Source organism: Anomaloglossus baeobatrachus, chromosome 1 (genome assembly GCF_048569485.1).
Source record: "Anomaloglossus baeobatrachus isolate aAnoBae1 chromosome 1, aAnoBae1.hap1, whole genome shotgun sequence".
Classification (NCBI taxonomy): domain Eukaryota; kingdom Metazoa; phylum Chordata; class Amphibia; order Anura; family Aromobatidae; genus Anomaloglossus; species Anomaloglossus baeobatrachus.
The window spans coordinates 251,062,167-251,078,056 of record NC_134353.1 but is presented as its reverse complement, the minus strand read 5'-3'; the positions used below and the strand labels follow the sequence as shown (position 1 = coordinate 251,078,056).

Genomic DNA, 15,890 nt, shown 5'->3' with positions numbered 1-15,890 from the left:
AGATACACATACATACAGTGCACACCTCTCCCCTCACACAGCGCCCTGCAGTGTGTATAGTGTATATATAGAGATACACATACATACAGTGCACACCTCTCCCCTCACACAGCGCCCTGCAGTATGTATAGTATATAGAGGTACACATACATACAGTGCACACCTCTCCCCTCACACAGCGCCCTGCAGTATGTATAGTATATAGAGGTACACATACATACAGTGCACACTACTCCCCTCACACAGCGCCCTGCAGTATGTATAGTATATATAGAGATACACATACATACAGTGCACACCTCTCCCCTCACACAGCGCCCTGCAGTGTGTATAGTATATAGAGGTACACATACATACAGTGCACACCTCTCCCCTCACACAGCGCCCTGCAGTGTGTATAGTGTATATATAGAGATACACATACATACAGTGCACAGCTCTCCCCTCACACAGCGCCCTGCAGTATGTATAGTATATATAGAGGTACACATACATACAGTGCACACCTCTCCCCTCACACAGCGCCCTGCAGTATGTATAGTATATATAGAGGTACACATACATACAGTGCACACCTCTCCCCTCACACAGCGCCCTGCAGTATGTATAGTATATATAGAGGTACACATACATACAGTGCACACCTCTCCCCCCCTCACACAGCGCCCTGCAGTATGTATAGTATATATAGAGGTACACATACATACAGTGCACACCTCTCCCCTCACACAGCGCCCTGCAGTATGTATAGTATATAGAGGTACACATACATACAGTGCACACTACTCCCCTCACACAGCGCCCTGCAGTATGTATAGTATATATAGAGATACACATACATACAGTGCACACCTCTCCCCTCACACAGCGCCCTGCAGTATGTATAGTATATAGAGGTACACATACATACAGTGCACACCTCTCCCCTCACACAGCGCCCTGCAGTATGTATAGTATATAGAGATACACATACATACAGTGCACACCTCTCCCCTCACACAGCGCCCTGCAGTATGTATAGTATATAGAGGTACACATACATACAGTGCACACCTCTCCCCTCACACAGCGCCCTGCAGTATGTATAGTATATAGAGGTACACATACATACAGTGCACACTACTCCCCTCACACAGCGCCCTGCAGTATGTATAGTATATATAGAGATACACATACATACAGTGCACACCTCTCCCCTCACACAGCGCCCTGCAGTGTGTATAGTATATAGAGGTACACATACATACAGTGCACACCTCTCCCCTCACACAGCGCCCTGCAGTGTGTATAGTGTATATATAGAGATACACATACATACAGTGCACAGCTCTCCCCTCACACAGCGCCCTGCAGTATGTATAGTATATATAGAGGTACACATACATACAGTGCACACCTCTCCCCTCACACAGCGCCCTGCAGTATGTATAGTATATATAGAGGTACACATACATACAGTGCACACCTCTCCCCTCACACAGCGCCCTGCAGTATGTATAGTATATATAGAGGTACACATACATACAGTGCACACCTCTCCCCCCCTCACACAGCGCCCTGCAGTATGTATAGTATATATAGAGGTACACATACATACAGTGCACACCTCTCCCCTCACACAGCGCCCTGCAGTATGTATAGTATATAGAGGTACACATACATACAGTGCACACTACTCCCCTCACACAGCGCCCTGCAGTATGTATAGTATATATAGAGATACACATACATACAGTGCACACCTCTCCCCTCACACAGCGCCCTGCAGTATGTATAGTATATAGAGGTACACATACATACAGTGCACACCTCTCCCCTCACACAGCGCCCTGCAGTATGTATAGTATATAGAGGTACACATACATACAGTGCACACTACTCCCCTCACACAGCGCCCTGCAGTATGTATAGTATATATAGAGATACACATACATACAGTGCACACCTCTCCCCTCACACAGCGCCCTGCAGTATGTATAGTATATAGAGGTACACATACATACAGTGCACACCTCTCCCCTCACACAGCGCCCTGCAGTGTGTATAGTGTATATATAGAGATACACATACAAAGACCGCACACCTCTCCTCTCACACAGCGCCCTGCAGTATGTATAGTATATAGAGGTACACATACATACAGTGCACACCACTACCCTCACACAGCGCCCTGCAGTGTGTATAGTGTATATATAGAGATACACATACATACAGTGCACACCTCTCCCCTCACACAGCGCCCTGCAGTATGTATAGTATATATAGAGATACACATACATACAGTGCACACTACTCCCCTCACACAGCGCCCTGCAGTATGTATAGTATATATAGAGATACACATACATACAGTGCACACTACTCCCCTCACACAGCGCCCTGCAGTATGTATAGTATATAGAGGTACACATACATACAGTGCACACCACTACCCTCACACAGCGCCCTGCAGTGTGTATAGTGTATATATAGAGATACACATACATACAGTGCACACCTCTCCCCTCACACAGCGCCCTGCAGTATGTATAGTATATATAGAGATACACATACATACAGTGCACACTACTCCCCTCACACAGCGCCCTGCAGTATGTATAGTATATATAGAGATACACATACATACAGTGCACACTACTCCCCTCACACAGCGCCCTGCAGTATGTATAGTATATAGAGGTACACATACATACAGTGCACACCACTACCCTCACACAGCGCCCTGCAGTGTGTATAGTGTATATATAGAGATACACATACATACAGTGCACACCTCTCCCCTCACACAGCGCCCTGCAGTATGTATAGTATATATAGAGATACACATACATACAGTGCACACTACTCCCCTCACACAGCGCCCTGCACTGTCAGCTGTACAGACATATGAACTGTGACACCTCCTTCTCGCCGCATTCTCACACTATATGTTTACCGGCCTTGTTGTCACAAGTGAGGTAGCACGTGATTGGTTGTGACGCCTTCTTGCCCGTGTGTGATTGGATGAGCCGCTCTGTTGGCCGTCCCTTGGCGTTAGCTAATGATGACGTCACCACACCGGGAGTGTTCCTATGCACGGTGCAAAATGGCTGCCTGTGTGGGCCGGGAGCGGCGGGGAGCCGGTGTTTATTACAGGGGATAAGGAGGAGCCACCGAGATTGGTGAGAGCACTATAGCGTCAGGGTGTTTTCCTGACTATGCAGCGGCAGTGGCGTGTGCTGGGCTGTGTGTGCCTTCTCCGGGCTCTATGTGTGAGTCCTTCGGGCTGTGTGTGGATGTTACTGCGGAGCTGTGATTCCCGGGTGTGGAGCTCTGTGGTGTGTCTGATGGGGCGGCTGCACAGGTCACCTGTGATGGAGGGTTATATTGTCCCATAGGTATGCAATGCGTCCTGTATTATACTGCTCTGGAGCCATTGGACGTTGTGGTCATGTGACCATGTCACTTGAGGAAGTTATTACTTAAAGGGGTTGTCCACTACCCTCACAGACCCTTTTTAATTGAAGTAGTCTCCCCTTGTAAAATATAAATGGCATATTCGGACCTCCTGCACTGACCAGGCCTCACAGTGCCCCGGTGACATTGGCTGCAGATCTCCCATAGCAAAAAACAGCAGTTGCTATCAGGCTGCTGCGCTTTTACTACCTCTACTTGTCCCAGTGAAGTACGTGCCCATGATCAGGCCATGCCGCATTCTAGACGCAATGTGTTTTCTCTGGCGGAGCCCTGAGTGTTCTCGGTGGGAGAGCGCAGCGGTTCATGCCCACGTTCAGGATTCAGGGCACAGCTTATTTTCGCTGTGTTTTCCCACTGAGAACACTCGCATCTCCACAGCATAAATTGTCATACCGCTCAGAAAGCCGCGCCACATGTCAGTTTACGTTGTGGAGAAAAGCACACAGGGCAGGAGATTTCTATAAATCCATCCACTGTGCTTGTACTGTACAACGCAGTGAGAACACCCTGCATCCAAAATGCTGCAGACACTGGTCCGTGGGCACGGGTCCTAATAAGCTAGACAGACGCTACATACTATCCAATGGAAGTCAATAGGAAGGATAAAGGATGCCCAAAAGGTGTTCAGGCTTTTTTTTTTTTTTTTTGCACAAATTGCTCAATCTTCTACTGCTTAATGGATTTAAAAAAAAAAAAAAAAAGACAAACTTTAAAACTAAAACCTCAACATAGCGCTTCAAGCCACAACAAAACAAAATCTTAAAAAACAAATCCTGCTCACACTTAGGAAACATCAGATACAAAACGCGATCCTTGAAGCATCTTCTGTTTGAAAAACTGACTTTTTTTTTGTGCCGCACAAAAGGACTGTGATTATACCCGTGGACCACTTTAGTAACTCAAACCCATTCTGTAACTTGGTTAATAACTGCGTGACACCAGACATTGGGCTACAGAAATCCCCTTATAGACAGGACCTTATGGTGATCCTCCAGATCTGTATAAAGGATTTTGGGCCTCGGTGACTATCTGCAGCGGTAACTTGGTGCAGCAGTGTGAACAAAGAGCCATGGGCATGGTTGGAATGGTGGAAATGTTACTATTTTATATCCCCACACCCAATTTGTCCTTAGTGTCATAAAATCCCATCGATTCTGGATTCACCCAATGTTTGGCCCTACGTTCAGTGGTTGTGTTGGGGTTTGTGACCGAACCTCTGCAAAACAGGTTTTGGCCATTGTAGATGGAGTCACTGTGTGTGCTGTCGTACATCATTTTCTTTTTTAAAGGGAACCTGTCACCAGTATTTTTGTGTATGAGCTAATACCACCACCTTACTCCACCTCGGTGCTGCACTCCAAAAAGTTGTATATTATGTCTTGACTGTCTTGTATATCCCCCCCCCCACCCCCAAAGTCTTTCGAATTGCCCCCATGTTGTATGCAAATCCGACCGGTCCAATGGGCGTCATTGCAGCCTGCTCATGTCTCTTCTCTATACTGTGAATTACCGTCCTCCCGATATGATTGATGTGGATGACACATTCTGCGTCGTCCACATAGCAGAACGAAGTCTTGCTCCTGCACAGGTTCAGCGCATTTCGCGCAGCTGCACTTTGTTCTGACCTGCTGCGGGCAGAGCATGAACCCTAACTGCACATGCGTCGGAACTCTTCTTCCACTGTTGGCAGAGAATAAAATTATATGGGAGAAATGGTTGCGGTAAACAGGAACTGGAAATATGTGTTCCAACGCATGCGTAGTTTGGTGTCATGCTCTACCCGCAGCAGGGCAAAGCAAAGTGCACCTGAGTGAACGGAGGATGTCGCTATGTAGGTGTGAGATTTAGTTCGGTTAAGTAGAGGACACATCATCCACATCAATCTCATCGAGAGGGTGGCATATCATGGCAGACAGGAGGAACAGGAGCCGCTGCAATGTCGCCCATCGGACTGGTCCAGTTTGATTTGCATACATCGCGGTAGCTATTCAAAAGATTTTGTTTGGGGATATACAGGTGGATCATAACAACTTTTTAGAATGCCGCAAGGAGGCGACGTAAGATGGTGATATTAGCTCATACACGAAAAAACTGGAGACAGGTTCCCTTTAATCAGATCATTTTTATTTTCATAAAAATATACAAAGGTATAAAACTATATGATTTCGGATTACAGACAATAAAATTACACGTCTATATACATTAGAACCTTGGATTATGAGTAATCTAGTCTGCAAGCGTTTTACAAGATGTGCACACATTCTTAAAAAACTGTAACTCCCTAAACAAGCAAGGTTTCACAATACGAGCGTCATGTGAGCCTTCCCCACCCTTCTGCAGTACTGTTCCTCCTTCCCTGCGCACATACAACACGGATAGTAATGCTGCTTCTAGCGCATGCGCATAAGTCCTCAATCGTCTTTTCCTCACTTCCGGCCTTTGCGTGTTCACCGCACTCCATAATTGATACGCCGCTACTAACCCAACTTTAGGTAACTGATTAAATTCCTGTACATCTCAGATACGTGTGGGGCAGGTACGGGCTGTATATACAGGTCTCACTGGCTGTACTGTATACAACAGCTACCATAAAGATTGTCATACAGTATTTATACATTAATATGGAGATCCCTTCTGTAGCACTGTCTTTTTTTTTTTTTTCCTCTCTTTATAGTGTACCTCCCTCTCTCGCTGCTGGATTTTGTGTACTGTACTGTAATTCTCTCACGCTGGATTTCGTATGATCGTTAGTGTACAGTACTGTAACCACGTGTGTCTGTACTGAAAAAATGGGCCCCGTGAAGAAAAGGGCTGAAAATGGAACCGGTAAGAAGAAGGAAGGGATTACGATTGAAGTTAAGAAGAAAATAATAGAAAAGTACGAACAAGGTATGCGAGTGTCCCATATCGCAAAATTGTATAACAAGTCTACATCAACAATTTGCACAATATTGAAGAAGAAAGAAGACATAAAGGGGCTAGATGCTGCAAAAGGAGTCACAAGAGTATCAAAGCAACGACCACGTATTCTGGAAGATGTAGAAAAGCTGCTTCTCCTGTGGATAAACAAGAAGCAACTAGCAGGTGATACTGTTACCGAGAATGTAATCTGCGAGAAGGCAAAGGTTTTGTACAACGACCTCCTAAGTAAGCTGCCATGTACATCAACAGAAAACGAAGAAAGTTTTAAGGCAAGCAGGGGGTGGTTTGACAACTTTAAGAAGAGAAGTGGCATCCATTGTTTTAGGAGGCATGTAGAGGCTGCAAGTTTGAATGCGAACGCAGCTGAGGCATTCGCTGCAGAGTTCCAAGAGCTCATTAATTCCGAGTGTTATCTGCCGCAACAAGTGTTTAACTGCAATGAAACTGGACTTTTTTGGAAAAGGATGCCAAGGAGGACCTACATTACAGAAGAAGAGAATGCACTGCCTGGTCACAAGCCCATGAAGGACCGTCTCACCCTCTTGTTGTGTGCTAATGCAAGTGGTGATTTCAAATTAAAGCCACTTCTTGTGTATCATTCCGAGAATCCACGAGCCTTCAAGAAATGTAAAGTGCAAAAGAGCCAATTAAATGTTATGTGGAGGTCTAACACTAAGGCATGGATCACTCGTATTTTATTTGTTGAATGGATGAACGTGGTCTTCGGTCCTGAGGTGAAGAACTACCTTTTGGAAAGTAATCTACCACTCAAAGTCTTGCTGGTTATGGACAATACTCCTGCCCATTCGCCAGGCCTTGAAGACGACTTACTGGAGGAATTCAAGTTCATTAAGGTCAAGTTCCTTCCTCCCAACATCACTCCACTACTGCAGCCTTTGGATCAGCAGGTCATTTCGAACTTTAAGAAGCTATACACCAAAGCACTGTTTCAGCAATGCTTCGAAATGACCGAAGGAACAAACCTTACCCTGCGAGAGTTTTGGAAAAATCATTTTAACATTGTAAGCTGTCTCAAAATCATCGATAAAGCATGGGATGCAGTCACCAAGAGTAACCTCACTGTGGCTTGGAGCAAACTGTGGTCTAACAGCGTCCTTGGAAATGATGTTGAAGGGTTTGCTGCGTTTGAGCCAATTGTTGATGAAATTTTGTCCTTGGGGAAGACCATGGGGCTGGAGGTGTCTGAGGCCGACATTGAAGAGCTGGTGGAGGAACATGATCAGGAGCTAACCACTAACGAATTGATGGATCTGCATCTCGAGCAACAGAAGGAGGTTATGATGGTAATCTCCTCTGGCGAAGAGGAGGAAGAAAAGTCAGAGGAATCTCTCACTTCAAATGAGATTTGGGAGATGTGCGAAATGTGGGAAACAGTGCAAACTTTTGTAGAAAAACACCACCCGAATAAGGCTGTAGCAGTGCGAGCGATGAATCTGTTCAACGACAATGCAATGTCACATTTCCATGGAATCCTCAAAAAGAGGCAAAATCAACAGTCATTGGAAAGCTTACTTGTTACATTTCCATGAAATGAAAAAAAAATCTTGTCCCCCAACACATAGCACGACTTTCACTAACTGAATCAGCTACACAATAACCCTTCTCATGCCATCTCTTGTCTACCACACACCAACAATTCCATTGTAAGATACTGTACTGTAAAGTGCAGTTTAATTTTTTATGTTTTACTATATAGTATTTTGTATTACTGTAATAATTTTATATGAATACAGTAAATATTTTTAGGTTGTGGAATGAATCGGCTGCGTTTCAATTATTTTTTTGTGGAAAAATTTCCTTTGATATGAGTGGTTTCATTACAAGCACATTCCCAGAAGAAATTATACTCGTAATCCAAGGTTCCTGTGCATTTATAAAGCAGAACATGTTTATGTGGTAGCCCAGTAATTACAAAACCACAGTTTTCACCCAATTTGAGTAAAATTTTGCACTGCCCATCTTTAACACCAGACTAAAATACTGCAAACATTAACCCCTTCACAACCATGGACGTATCTGTACATCTAGGAAGGGAAGTAATTCCCGACCAATGATGTTTAGGTATGTCCCAACGATTGCGAGTGCAAAGGAGCTGTGGCCTTTGTGATCGCTGCTGTGGACTCTGCTTTCCCGACAGCCAAGCCCCGGCCCTCACAGCCAGGGACAGTCCCCACCCCATGCCTGGCTGTGTGACCCCCTAAATGCCGTGATCGAGATCGATATCACTTAGCATTAGAAGTCCCATAAATTTCGAGCTCCCCCCTGAAGTCCTGAAAGAGGGTCAAATGACCCTTAGTCCAAACTGAATAGAACTAACTAGAAACTAAATGGCTAAACTCAATGGATAGCAACAACCTCCTGTGGTGCGACAGTAATGGCCTTAATTACAGAACAAAAGACGGTGATTATAGGATGTTAGCAAAAAATCCTTCAGGTCATGGTCTCTGGGTACCAAAGGTAGAAATGTTAAAAGACCCCTCTCTGGGACTTCTAGTGTTAGGCGATTAGGAGAAAGATCAAGCTCCCTCTCCCATTGGTGCCTCCGCAATGTAATCGTGAGGGCACGATCCTTGCCATGTTGACCTGAGGTCATCATGACGACCTCCGAGTCCCCAGACTACAGGAAGCCTGAGGGATCATGTCTGCAGCATGATTCCTCTTACTTCTCACAGTGCAGCTCTGACAGTTGCCCTGTACTGCAGTAATTGATCATTGCAGTACAGTGCAGCTGTGATCAGAGCACTGTAAGGTAATGTCCCATATAGGGACTAAGTAAAAAAAAAAAAAAAAAAAAAAAAAAGTAAAGAAAAAAATTTCCAATACATATATATAATTGAGTAAAAACAAAACATATCTGGTATCGCCGTGTCCGTATCAACCCGATCTATAAAACTGTCACACTAGTTAACCCCTTTAGTGAACACTGTAAAAAGTAAATAAAAAAGTAACAAACTGTCTTTTCATCATGCAGTTGACAAAGTGGATTAAAACAATCGAAAAGTCATGTGTAAATAAAAATGGTACCTCTGAAAACGTCATGTTGTCCCGTAAAAATTAAGCCGCCATATAGCTCCATCAGCAAAAAAATAAAAAAAGCTATAGCTTTCAGAATAGAGCACTGCAAAAGCTGGTTTTTTTTTTTCTCTCTTCTATAAAATAGTTTTTATGGTGTAAAAGGGGCAAAACATAAAAAATATAAATATATACCGTGTTTTTCCAAAAATAAGACCTCCCCCAAAAATAAGCCCTAGCAAGGATTTTCAGCATTTTTGGAGCAAGGCTTACATATAAGCCCTCCCCCAAAAAATAAAATAAGCCCTAGCCGCAGTTCAATAAGGAAGTGTCCATGCAGCTAAAAAAGTTACAGATACTGCAGGATACTTCATTATAGACAGTAGACACCCTGCAATCACACTCACCCGACGTGAACGGCAGGACCTGCCATGATCGCACCCCCACACACATCCGATCACACACACATCTCATCACACACATACCCACCACATCCAGCGACACCAGTTTATTTTGGCTGGCAGAATCTTGGGAGGCAGTGCAGTACAGTGCAAGGACCTGCCGCAATGCTTGCTTACAGGACCTGCAGACAGACGTGACTTCCTCCCATCATTCCCTGCAGCCGGAAGTATTCTGTAACGCTAGATGTAATGTGTGTGCGTGTCTGTCAGAGTCAGCCAGCCAGAAGCAGGGGAGGACGGCTTGCAGCACCCATTGGAGATCATAGGGAGGACCTGGGAGCCACGCAGACGTCCGGGGTATGGTAATCATAAGTCTCCTGGGAAGGGTGGCGTGTCTGCTTTTTTATTTTATTAGGGGGGTGTGAGTAAACTTACCCCCAACAATGGTTCTTCAAAAATAATACTTCCTCCAAAAATAAGCCCTAGTGCTTTTTTTGGGGGTAAAAAAAGTATAATACAATGTCTCATTTTAGGAAATATATATACTAGCTGTAGTACCCGGGCATTGCCCGGGATAGTAACTGTCTCTCTGTCTCTCTCCCAGTCTCTGTCTGTGTGTCGCTGTCTGTCTGTCTGTCTTGCTGTCTGTCTCTTTCCTTGTTTATCTGTTTCTATCTTTCTGTATTTGCATCAGTCTATCTGTCTCAATCTCTGTATCTGTCTGTCTCTCTGTCTCTTTGCCAGGTCTGTGTCTCTTTTTGCCAGGTCTGTGTCTCTTTTTGCCAGGTCTGTGTCTCTTTTTGCCAGGTCTGTGTCTCTTTTTGCCAGGTCTGTGTCTCTTTTTGCCAGGTCTGTGTCTCTTTTTGCCAGGTCTGTGTCTCTTTTTGCCAGGTCTGTGTCTCTTTTTGCCAGGTCTGTGTCTCTTTTTGCCAGGTCTGTGTCTCTTTTTGCCAGGTCTGTGTCTCTTTTTGCCAGGTCTGTGTCTCTTTTTGCCAGGTCTGTGTCTCTTTTTGCCAGGTCTGTGTCTCTTTTTGCCAGGTCTGTGTCTCTCTTTTGCCAGGTCTGTGTCTCTCTTTTGCCAGGTCTGTGTCTCTCTTTTGCCAGGTCTGTGTCTCTCTTTTGCCAGGTCTGTGTCTCTCTTTTGCCAGGTCTGTGTCTCTCTTTTGCCAGGTCTGTGTCTCTCTTTTGCCAGGTCTGTGTCTCTCTTTTGCCAGGTCTGTGTCTCTCTTTTGCCAGGTCTGTGTCTCTCTTTTGCCAGGTCTGTGTCTCTCTTTTGCCAGGTCTGTGTCTCTCTTTTGCCAGGTCTGTGTCTCTCTTTTGCCAGGTCTGTGTCTCTCTTTTGCCAGGTCTGTGTCTCTCTTTTGCCAGGTCTGTGTCTCTCTTTTGCCAGGTCTGTGTCTCTCTTTTGCCAGGTCTGTGTCTCTCTTTTGCCAGGTCTGTGTCTCTTTTTGCCAGGTCTGTGTCTCTTTTTGCCAGGTCTGTGTCTCTTTTTGCCAGGTCTGTGTCTCTCCTATCTTATACTACCAGTTTTTATTTTGTTCCTATAACAACCACTGACAGTTGCTATTTATAGTCTATAGCTCCTAGCTCCATTCAGTTTAATGGCTGCAGGATTTTTGTAGCGTAACTGGAAAGCATGGGGTTAAATTTTCCCGCCCAAACAAAGTCTATGACGTTCCCTGAGTCACATGAAGTGTGTGTGCGTGCAAAATTTCGTGATTGTAAATGAGATGGTGCGGATTCCTTTAGCGGACATACATAAATTCATCCATTCACACACACACACACACACACACACACACACACACACACACACACACACACACACACACACACACACACACACACACACACACACACACACACACACACACACTGAGCTTTATATATATATATATATATATATGTATATATATATTTATGTGTATATATATATATATATGTATATATATATGTATATATGTATATATATATATATATATATATATATATATATATATATATATATATATATCTATGTATGTATGTATGTATGTATGTATATATATGGTATCCTGAATTGCTCTTCCTTCTTAATTCTGCCTGACAAAAAGCGGAAGAGAGAGCAAAATAAGTGTCCCCAAAAGGTACTAAAAACTCCATCTCATCCCGCAAAAAACAAGCCCTCACATGACTGTCATCAGAAAAATAAAAAAAACCTGTAACCTTCAAAATTCAGTGATGCAAAAAATCTGTATTTTGTAAAAAAGCGTTTTTATGGTGATAGTAGGCAAACCTAAAAAAATTATATAAACCTGGTATCTCTGTAATCAAATTGACCAGTGGAATAAAGCCACCTAATCACTTATACCGCATGGTGAACGCCATAAAAATAAAATAAATAAAGCCAATTATTCAACGGCTGTTGATTTGTTCATTCTGCCTCCCAAAGATTGCAGTATGGCGTGGCTCATATTTATCCTGCGCTCTACTCTAAGGATTACATTAGAAGCTGGAGAAAAAGAGAAGCTCAATAACGTCTTACCCTGGTATCAGGAGGATAACAGTAGGATAAAGCTCTGTTTGAGTTGTGGAAGTCACAACCACTGTATCACACAAAAGAAATTGTCGTTTTATAAACTGTATATCGACTATATTCTTCAGCTGGGATTATCAGTACAATGATATAGAATTGTTTCTCGGATGTATACAATCTAATCATTGGAGTGTAACATTTTCACCTCCGGTCAGTGATACTTTTATAGACTTTAGATCTGACAGTCTCACATATTGGTGACCTTATTGTTACTAAAACATTGTTTAAGAAAGTAGATGCCAATGGATATGTGCATTTTTGCAGTGGACACTGACAAATTACTTTTAAATATCCCTTTTAATCCACTAAAGAAAATTTAGAAAAAATTGCACTTTGGAGTCAGATTTTAGAGAACAAATGAGGGTAATCTACACCATTTTCGGGGAAAGGAAAGTGTGATCCGTGAAACACGTAACAGAAAAATCACGTACATTTAAAGTAAAAAGCTTTTTAAACTTGCCTTCTCCAGGTCTGGCCGCTGCTGTCTCCTGCTTCCAGGCCGCCTAATTATTCTCATGCATGTGCAGTTATGCTCTGCACAGCCATCCCAGAAGTAGCTGCAGTGGTGAGACAGCGGCGGCCGGAGACAGCAGAGCCGGAGAAATCAGCACCATGGACACAAGGAGTGTGGACAGGTGAGTATGATCTCCATGTATTTTTACAGATAGCACACGGAGATCACATGTGTGCCATAATAACGGCACATGGAGGGACATACACACCTTTATCACAACAGTGAAAAAACATCTGTGTTTTTCACTGACGTGTGAAAGAGGCCTCCTGAGTTTCACGCAAATAATAATTTAGAGTTCTATGTAATCTAATTCATTGCAGTTCATCCATTTTCTTAATCATCTCATGACATGCCATACTCGAGATTCTTTCCTACAACAATTTTTTTCAGTGTGCATGATGCCCTGTGGCTATTATCCTGCAGTATATTCCTCAATAATTCTGGCAACCAGAAGTTGGAGTCGCCTTTACATATCAAATTTTTTTTTATTTAGTTATTTATTTATTTTTTTATTGAAGCATTATTTTAGTTCTATTTTTTTTTTAATACTTATCCCATACCCATAACATATATACATATGTTTTTTATTATTTCAATGTGCCGATGCTGTAGTGTATACCTCCTAGTTCTAAAAAAAAATGTTCTGATTACATATAAATTTAGCTTTTTTTTTTTTTTTTTTTTTCTTAATTTTGTTTCAGTGATGTTACGCTTTTAAGACATCTCTGATTGTGTCACTTATACATTGTGATTTTTTTTTTTTGTCCTGATGGCATAGATTGAATAAATATCACATTTTTAAATCAATCTATGGATTTTCTTGCGACAGTTAAGCTAAGTTCACATTTCTGCTAAAATGTATCAGTCACAATCCGCTGCTCTTGTAAACAACGGAATCCGTTTAGCGGATTCCGTTGTTCCCATAGACTTGTATGAGCAGCGGATTGTGACTGATGATGCTGCGTTGCACCCTCCGCCCGACTGATCAGTCGTGGAACGACTGACCGCCGGGCGGGAGGAACGCAGCATGTAACGTTTTTTGAGCAGCGCGATCCGTCTGATTTCGCTGCGCATGCTCTCTGGCTCCCTGCACACGTCACCAGCTTTGGTTGGTTACCCGATATTTACCCTGGTTACGGTGCAAGGAGCCAGCGCTAAGCGGTGTATGCCCGTAACCAAGGTAAATATCGGGTAACCAAGGTAAACATCGGGTGCTTTGCTGTTACCCGATATTTAGTCTGGTTACGTGTGCAGGGAGGCCGACACTTCCCCGCTCGGCCCCGCCCCCTCCCGCACTCCGCACATGTATGTACACACACACACACCTGTCCCCAGCCATGCAGACAAGCACTGCCACTGTCACCCTCGTCTGGCCCCGCCCCCCGCTTGGCTCCGCCCCCTCCCGCACTCCGCATGTACACAGACACACACACACTCACACATACACTCACCTGTCCCCAGCCATGCAGACCGCAGCACTGCCACTGACATCCTCAGCGCCTGGCCCCGCCCCCTGCTCAGCTCCGCCCCCTCCCGCATTCAGCATGTGTATACACACACACACACACACACACTCTCACACACTCATACACACACACTCACCTGTCCTGCAGTCCCTGCGGCACTGACGTCCTCAGTGCCACGGCCCCGCTCGGCTCCCCCCCCGAACTCCGCCCCCCGCACACAACGAAATCCGACAAAGAATTCTGTTCTTTGTCATCCGTTGTACAGCGTTGTACAGCGCATCAGTCACATGCGTCAAGCGACGCATGTGACTGATACAAAACAACGGAAATGTGAACTTAGCCTAAGGCATTATTCCCTTCCTTTGCACATACTTGGTATTTTTTGTAAGGGTACGTGCCTATAATCAGGAATAGCAGAGTTTTGGACGCAGCGTGTTTTTACTGCTTCCAAAACTCTGTGTTGTATAGTACAAGCATAGTAGATGGGATTTATAGAAATCCCATGCCCACAGAGCTTCTGTTGTCTGCAGCATAAACTGACCTGCGGCGCGGCTTCCCAAGCCGCAGCATTCCAAGTTATGCTTATGCGTATTGTCCACGGAGAGAACACAATAAAAGTCCTTAGTGCCTGAAACTCTGATTACTTGCGTCTTCGCAGGAGAAGAAACACTGCGTCCAGGACACATCGTGGTCATATAACCTAAATCTCTGAGAAACGTGATTCAGACAAAATTTACAATTGTAATGAGGCAGAGGGAGTCACTTTGAACTCCCGTCTGACCTGTGGTCCAGCAGTCTCCATCTTTTTATGCATCTTAATAAGGGGGGGGGAACAAAAGTGTGATCATCAACAATTTTGTTCACCTGTGAAAAGACAGACACTGCAGAACAGAGGCAAAACCGAGTCCAGAGGAACTCTGCTGCCTCATTAGGGAATGGATCTGTTGGGGGTTTCACCTGAATTACGTATTTCAGAGATGTAGATGAAAACCCCAATGTAAGTGGTCAGTGTAGCGCGCAGAATAAATGTGAACTGATTTGAAGTTTTCTATACCAAAATCGCCACCAAATAGCATTCAACTCAACACACAAAAACACAAGTCCCCACTCTGGACTGTCATCTGTTAACTGAAATACAGTCAGGGCCAGAAATATTTGGACAGTGACACAAGTTTTGTTATTTTAGCTGTTTACAAAAACATGTTCATAAATACAATTATATATATAATATGGGCTGAAAGTGCACACTCCCAGCTGCAATATGAGAGTTTTCACATCCAAATCGGAGAAAGGGTTTAGGAATCATAGCTCTGTAATGCAAAGCCTCCTCTTTTTCAAGGGACCAAAAGTAATTGGACAAGGGACTCTAAAGGTCCAGTCACACTAAGCAACTTACCAGCGATCCCAACAACGATAGGGATCGCTGGTAAGTTGCTAGGAGGTTGCTGGTGAGCTGTCACACTGCGACGCTCCAGCGATCCCACCAGCAACCTGACCTGGCAGGGATCGCTGGAGCGTGGCTA

At 44.1% G+C, this 15,890-nt stretch overlaps 1 protein-coding gene across 12 annotated transcripts in view; it reads left to right on the top strand.

Moving 5' to 3' along the window:
* The first annotated feature begins 3,042 nt into the window (after positions 1-3,042).
* The window catches only part of BLTP1 (bridge-like lipid transfer protein family member 1), a 392,853-nt gene continuing 380,005 nt past the window's right edge, over positions 3,043-15,890 (top strand). For all 12 annotated transcript variants that reach the window (XM_075348975.1, XM_075349025.1, XM_075348994.1 and 9 more), the window contains exon 1: positions 3,043-3,161. The gene's annotated coding sequence lies outside the window, so the exon portion shown is untranslated. The remainder of the gene's footprint in view (positions 3,162-15,890) is intronic.